Source organism: Peromyscus leucopus, chromosome 1, assembly GCF_004664715.2.
Source record: "Peromyscus leucopus breed LL Stock chromosome 1, UCI_PerLeu_2.1, whole genome shotgun sequence".
Classification (NCBI taxonomy): Eukaryota; Metazoa; Chordata; class Mammalia; order Rodentia; family Cricetidae; genus Peromyscus; species Peromyscus leucopus.
In genome coordinates this window covers 126,151,418-126,159,048 of record NC_051063.1, presented here as the reverse complement: position 1 = coordinate 126,159,048, position 7,631 = coordinate 126,151,418, and positions in this window count along the sequence as shown.

The window sequence follows — 7,631 nt, the reverse complement described above, 5'->3', positions numbered from 1 at the left end:
CTGAACAAACATTAGATATGGGGAAGAGAAAAGAGCAGAGGAGGGCAGGTGAGGGGAGGGAAGGGGAGAGAGATTTAATTAGTTCATTCACATTAGACAAAGCTAGGTTTAATAAAAATAAGCACAAGAGTTGTAGCTATGCCAACCTGGAAGTCAATTTTCCTTCCTATTTTGTGTTGCACTGTCCCTCATTTGAATCCTAGGTTTACCTCAGCTACCTCATTTTCAAACAATAAACTAAAGCTGGGAAGTATTAATGAAAAGTAAACGGATGGGTCAAAACATTATGAGGAAATGAAATATTTCATTTAGAGCTCTTAGATTTTAGAAAAGCGCCATGGAGTCCTATAGTTGGTGATACTATGATTTTTATGTTTTTCAAAGCATAAATTTGAATTATGAGCAGATATTCTTTTAAGTGATATCCTTGGATTTTCCTGTATCATCTTTGATGCCAAGTAACAACACAGGAATGTCTTTGCTGACTAAAAATTCCTCAAGTAGTAGGGTATCTGAAACAAAACAATTAAATACTTAAAGGAATGTGTGAGAAAATAGTGATGAAAAAATCTTATTACTAGGAGCTGTGTTAATAAATTATAGGTCAATTGAAACACAGAGATGAGCTGAGAACCTGTCTTAGTGTTAGACAGCTTGCTTAGCAGTCATGAAGACCAGGGTTTAATCTTTAGAACAGTGAAAGGTAAACACACATAAACACTACCACCCACACTCCCATAAATAAAACACACACACACCACATATATCTCCCATACACACACATGTACAAACATCATATGCACCCAAACAAACAAGAATAAGTAGTTAAAGTTGAAAATATAATTTGTGTTCTCCATGAAAACAATAAAGGTTTTTATATCTATGTACGTGGAAACTCAAGAGAATGAAAGAGAGGGAATTGCTAAAAATATTTTTATGTAATAATTGTCAAAATTCATAAAAATATATCAGTTCACAGAACTTGGCCCTCAACAGTCCCCAAGGTCTGAGAAGAAACAAAGAAAGAAAATACACCCAATCATAAGGTGACCTTAGGGAAGAGAAGGATGAAGAAGAGGAGAGAAGGGCAAGGAGGTAGAGGAGAAGAGGGAGGTAAAGAGAATTCAAACTAAGACATTGGAACAATAAACTACAATGGAATCCCAAAGTAGGAAAGAAATAAAAGATAGTCAAGATGTAGAAGACAAGGAGCAAATGGAAGTTAGAGTTCACGGTTGCAACTTTAGAACTCTGCTTCAGCATTCTGCCTTGGGATCATTTCCTATTGTAGCTAAATTGGCATAATTTGCCTAATGTATTCTATTAAAAATGCAAGCATTCTCTCATTACCCATAGCAGCCTGCCCTATCCTATCCAATGTGTGACAAGCTGTCCAGTGCCTGGAACTGTGGGCAATATCAACCTTTTTAATTACTGAGAACACATGAGTCACAGGGAATCGCACTCTGTTTTCCTTCCTATTCAGATAAAACCTATCTATTTTTCACTCACCACAGAAGACGCGTGTGTGCGCACGCAGACACACGCACACACACTTCCTTCTCATTTTTAGAGGAGAAACTGGTCATAAAGTTGTGGTGTGATTTACCCCACGACTGTATTATTAATTAGACTCAGGGCATACTTAAACTCCATCTCTTCCTTAGAAATGTTTAGTAATAACAAAGGATCTCACAAGAATCTTCCTTAATTCACTTTATTGATTGCTTCTTTTCTTTTGACCTTTGAACTTTAGCATTACTTGTAGTCCAAACTTTGAATCTTTTTTTAAAGTTTGTTTGTTTGTTATTGTTTTATTTTTAAGGAAGAGCAAGAATGAAGCCCCTATTAACCCGAAACTATGCAGTTGAATTTCTGACATTTGGGGAAATCACAGCAATCAGTATGCCTCTCCCTGAGAAGTCACCTTTGTGATCATACCAACTCCTTTTGGACTTGGCCAGTTTCCCTCCTAGAAGTTGATCATCTTCTGTAGTTTCTGGTCTTTTAACACATAGTTTTTAAAATTGACAGCACACTCTTATTCATACATCTCACTTCATGTTACCATTATCTGCTCCTGTTTCTTGAGTGTATTTATTGGGTCTAACTTCCATGTCCCATGTCCTTCATGAGCACTGAGGATGCACTCCAAAGCCAGAGAGAAGCCCACACTCTGCCATTTAGTGACAAGAAGAATGTTCTAAACTTTGCAAGAGAGAAAAATCATCAAGAAGAATGCCAAGTTTCTAAACTCAAATTAAGAATAAATTTTCTATTCAACTGTTAAGAAGGGAAAATAAATCTGTTCAACTGTCATACTTGAGACTGTAAATGTCAAGTCACAGGGCATGGTGAACACTTGATTAAATAGAGGAGAAATCATGTTTATGGAGTCAGCAAGTAACTTAAGATAAGTCAGGAGAGAGGGAAGGAGGATGGGTGGGAAGGAAGTTTGGAGAGAGAGGGAAGAGAAGAGAAAGATCTGCAGTGTCCTGGGATTTCCCACCATAATCCTTTCCCTCCTTTTTCTGTGTATCACATTTCTGCCAGTGACAAATTGCTGTCTTATTCTTATTCTCTGTAAGTGATTTAAGACACAGTTCTGTCTAATCCAAGCAAACATTTGGAGGTTGAGACTAATCTCCTGACAGTTCTTAATTAAATTAATGTTTGTCAAACACAGAAAAAGCCAAGTGTCAGCACTGTGTCTGCCATAACAACAGAGCTATATAATTAGCACATTTTATAACCTAAGCTTCCTAGAAAACAGTTTGCATTGAATAAAATGTTGAAATTATTATACCAGCATCTTAGAACTTATTTTCCTGTGTGTGGCTTTTTCTGTTGTTGTTGTTGATTTTTTAAGACAGGGTTTCTCTGTGTGGCTTTGGAGCCTGTCCTGGAACTCATTCTGTAGCCCAGGCTGGCCTCAAACTCGCAGAGATCCGCCTGCCTCTGCCTCCTGAGTGCTGGGATTAAAGGCATGTGCTACCACCGCCTGGCTTTCCTGTGTATTTTACTGTACTGTCTATGTTTGTATTGAGAGGCAGTTTTAGTGAGAGAGTTTACATTGTTGAATTCACAGTAAAATGAATATTAACCTGAGGCATCTGATTGCTTTTCTCATTGCTAGAAGAGTTTGTGAAGTTATCTCAGGGTTGATTGCTTTCCTCTGTGAAACTCAAAAGTAAAAACATGTCATACTTCAGGTCATTGTGCTTTTCCACAGTAATATCTCAGATCAAAAACCTAAAACATTATGAAGTTACATGCAGTGCATGATGTTTCCTCAAGTCAGATTTCCTGCCAATATTTTGATACATACTACCAAACTCCAAGCAGGGATCTCAAGATAAAACCGCAAATCACTCACCAAATACAAGTTTCCGTGAGAGAAACTGTTATCCATGTACAGTCTTATGTTCATAATTAAGTTATAAAATATGTGCACAGTATCTCACATGTGAACAAGAGTATTATTGAACTCAATATAATCTCTTCATGAGTAAGAAGTATAACTGAAGTACTTAAATATACATACATGAATAGACATTTAAAAAGCTTAGGCTACTTATAGGTGTATATGTGCATATAAATATATGTGTATAGGTATGTTTTATGTACATTGTGATCATCCAAATGCACATATGTACCTTTCAACAATTTGTGATTATGGTTCAATTTTGATACTGTGCATGTCCTCTGACATGTATCTCTTTTATCTAGATTTTATAATTTGGTGGCCTATAGTTATTAAAAAATATCCATTATTAGCCCGGCAGTGGTGGCACATGCCTTTAATCCCAGCACTTGGGAGGCAGAGGCAGACAAATCTCTGAGAGTTCAAGGCCAGCCTGGGCTACAGAGTGAGTTCCAGGAAAGGCTCAAAGCTACACAGAGAAACCCTGTCTCAAAAAAAATGCCCACTATTGTGTTAACTAATTTTACTGTCTGCTGAGAGCTGCTGGTAGCAAGAGGCCATGGGAGAATACAGCAGGTGACAACTAGTTTTCAGCAGGTCGACCCACCAGATTCTCTGATGGGAAGCCCCACCTGACAAGGCCATGAGGTTACTGACTATAAATGACCAGTTGCTCCTTGTCTATATTTCTCTCATGTACCGCTTCATTTCTTCCCTAGGAACTGCATTTCTTCTTTAAGAATAGCTATGATATCTCCACATTCACCATGCATTTCCCTGTAATGTGTACATGTAATCTCATGATTACATCTCAATCTTATGGGTACACATAATTGTGGGTGGTCAAGAAGATGGTTTCTCATTTAACTGTGTAATTTTGATGACTAGAAATATACTAGAACATGATTCATAACTAGGTCTATTGTTCCATATGGACTGTAGACACTTAGAGGTCTTGTTCTCTATCCTTAGCCATTGACAAGGCAAATTGGCTAAATGAAATGTCCTTGTGGAAGAATTGCAGGTACCTGGCCTTGTTGGATAAGAATCCTTCAAAAGAAATATCACAATCTAGAAGTGATAGTGCAGGTGTCTGGCCTTTCTTAGTCCTTCAAGAGATCAATAGCACCTATGTTGCCCTATGCTTCCTCCACTGGCGCCTCCTCACTCTGATTTGAAAGACAATTAACACTTTGTATTTGTTTCTACAGCAGTTTTTAATGGAAGATTTTAGGTTTAGTAGACTATGTATAGGTCCTGAGATTCAGGTGATTAACAGAAAAAGGCTGTTAACTGATTAACCATGTCCAGATATTATTAATCACATAAAATAGTATATGTATTCCTTGTCTTTTCCTTAAATCTCTCATTGGTTTAATTTCTTCTCTTATACTATTATAGCTATCCATTTAAGAGATGAGCCAGAACATTTTACAATCTGCAGCTGTTGTCAATCACCAATTAGATGAACAAGTTTTACCAAGTGTAACTCTCATCAGAATACTTGAACCTGAGAGTTTGCTTTGTAGTTTTTTTTTATTACTAACAAGTTGTTAATGAATGGAGATATATGTATGCTTGAAAATTTGTAATGGATAGTAGAATAGATATGTAATAGAATAAAGATGATTTTTGATAACATGATATCTATTTTAAGACAAATTACATTTATACACAAATTGATAAAGAATGTTATTTTTCAAAGGACAGAGATGTAAAGGTGATACAAGAATGAAGTGGGACTGGACTTGCGATCAAAAGAAGTATATATGCACACCAGCATTCCTGCCCTTCTGGTCTGTAATCTCTGTGGACAAAGAACTTGTGAAAATAATCTTATATTTAATTTTTTTTAATTTAAGATTTATTTTATTTGTTTGTGTGATGTATGTATGTTAAGTGTGGTCCCATATACCATTGCACATAATTTTTGTCAGAAGATAACTTTTGGGAGTTGGCTTTCACCTTCCACTTTGTTGAGGCAGGATGTGTCTCTTGTTTCTGCTGCACTGTGTATGTATGGCCAGCTGGCTCAGGAGTTTCCAGAAAATTTGCCTGTCTCTCCCTGCCATTCCACCATAGGAGTGCTGGGATTGTAGATGTGCACCCCTCCACACATGGCTTTTTATGCTGGATATGGGGATAGGACTTGGGTCATCAGATTTATCTGGCTAAATGGCATCGTTTCCTACTGAGACGTGGCCTCTGGCATCTATTCTTGTGTAACAAATAGAAGTTTGAAATTAACTTAGCAAATAATCTCTTCAGGTAAAAATGCTATCTTAAAATAGGTTTGAATCTTGGTGCTAAACAATAAACATTTTCAAAGTAAAAAAAAAGATATAGAGAACAATAAAGATGGGAGAAACAAAGAACACAATAAAGAGCACATAGTATGGAGAGCATTTGCCCATGTGTGTGAAATTATTATTATAACAGAAATCTTTTGCTTTTCCCTCCCTCCTGGAAGCATTTCTCTTAAGGAGCCCTGGGTAGGGGCTGAGGGCAGCTACCACACCTCTGCAACCGTCAATTTGACACAACCTAGAGTCACCTACAAAGAGTCAACCTCAATTGAATCACCTAGATTAGATTGGCCTGTAGCCTCATTTGTAAGGAATTGATTGCCCTTACTGCTGATGTAGGAAGGATCTAGCCTCTGTCCTCTGTCCATGGTTCTCACCCTAAGAAGGTGATCTTGGGCTGTACAGAAAAGCTATCTGAACATCATGCCCTGAGTTCTTGCCCTGATTTCCCTGACTGACCTAGAAGTGTAAAGCTACAAGTCATTTTTTGGTCAAAGTGATTTATTACAACAACAAAAAAGTAACTAGAATTTTAACAGCATGTTCTAATTATGTGGTATTTAAGTCTTCTTTGCCTTAGCTAACCATTTTTGATGCCTCTAGATGAAAGCTTGTTAGTTAACCTTGTTTACCTTCTAAGTCTTTTCATTTTTTTTCTGCTTTGACATTTGTTATATATTTTCCTTGTGATATTTTTGGGTTACCCTTAACCTTTCTGTTCTAAATCCATGAGGGTCAGTGATAGGTTAATTATCTGAAATCTCTCCAAATGATATATGTGTTCATTGGACAGCTTCTTCTTTGCTGTACTCACGTTACATCTTAGGTTTTTACATCTTGTGTTTTTATATACATTTTTAACAATAAATTATTTACATTTATTTTTTTCTTTAACAAACTTTTCAATAGCTTGATTTTTAATCTCCAAGTATTTTCACAAATAATTGCATAGTGTGCTAATTAACTCCCTCTATATTCTCTTAATTCTAATGGCTGCTTCTCCATCATCCTCTTGAGCTCTCCACTGACTCCTTTTGTTCTTCCCTCTGTGATCTGTTCTAGAGTTACTGGACATGGCAGTGCTGCCCTCTGATGGCTTCTTAATCAATAGTGTTGATTTGATGTGCCTAGTGAAGGTATCAAGGAACATGTGGGAAATTAGTTACTCTAGTGCCCCAGCCAGAATAGTGCATACCCAGTGCAGTTGGGAAGCTGTTTTGTGGCCTGTTGGCAGTGGGAGTGAAAGCATTAGAAATATACAGGAAGATGGGTACACCCTACAGTTACTTCAGGAGAAGGTATGGTTAACTTAACATGCTAGGCTCAAATGAAGGGATAGGCAAGGGTGTCCCAGCCACAGTCCATGGCAATGGGAAGCATCAGGACTGAATTATTTCTCTCCAGACACATGGACTTTACTGAGCAGAAATCCATGTATAACTTCCTCATTAGATAAGCATAGTTAAAATTCTCCACTCAGAATCAGGCACAGGGTTGGAAATCTATTATTCCAGCTACATGACAGGCTGAGGTAAGAGGAACACAGTTTTGAAGTCAGCCTGTGGAGTATAGTGAGACCACATTTAAAAGAGAAAGAACCCAGCTTTCTGTGCTTTAGTAGTGTGATCTTGGATAAGCTATGAAAGTGATTCATCTATAAAATTCAAGTATTCATCCCATAGAAGTGACTTCTCGAGCAAAAGTAGTTTTGACATGGAAAGTGCTCATCCAGAATCATCATTCTCTAAATTACTATTGTCTTTTGGCTTAACCTTAGATCCTTATTTTTCCAAGTTATTGCAGAAACATTGATCTGAGATCACAAAAAAATGCATGTGACCAAACTGTAAAATGTCATAAACTGAAAAGAATTTTTATAGTTTGTTGTGGAAGAGCATCTC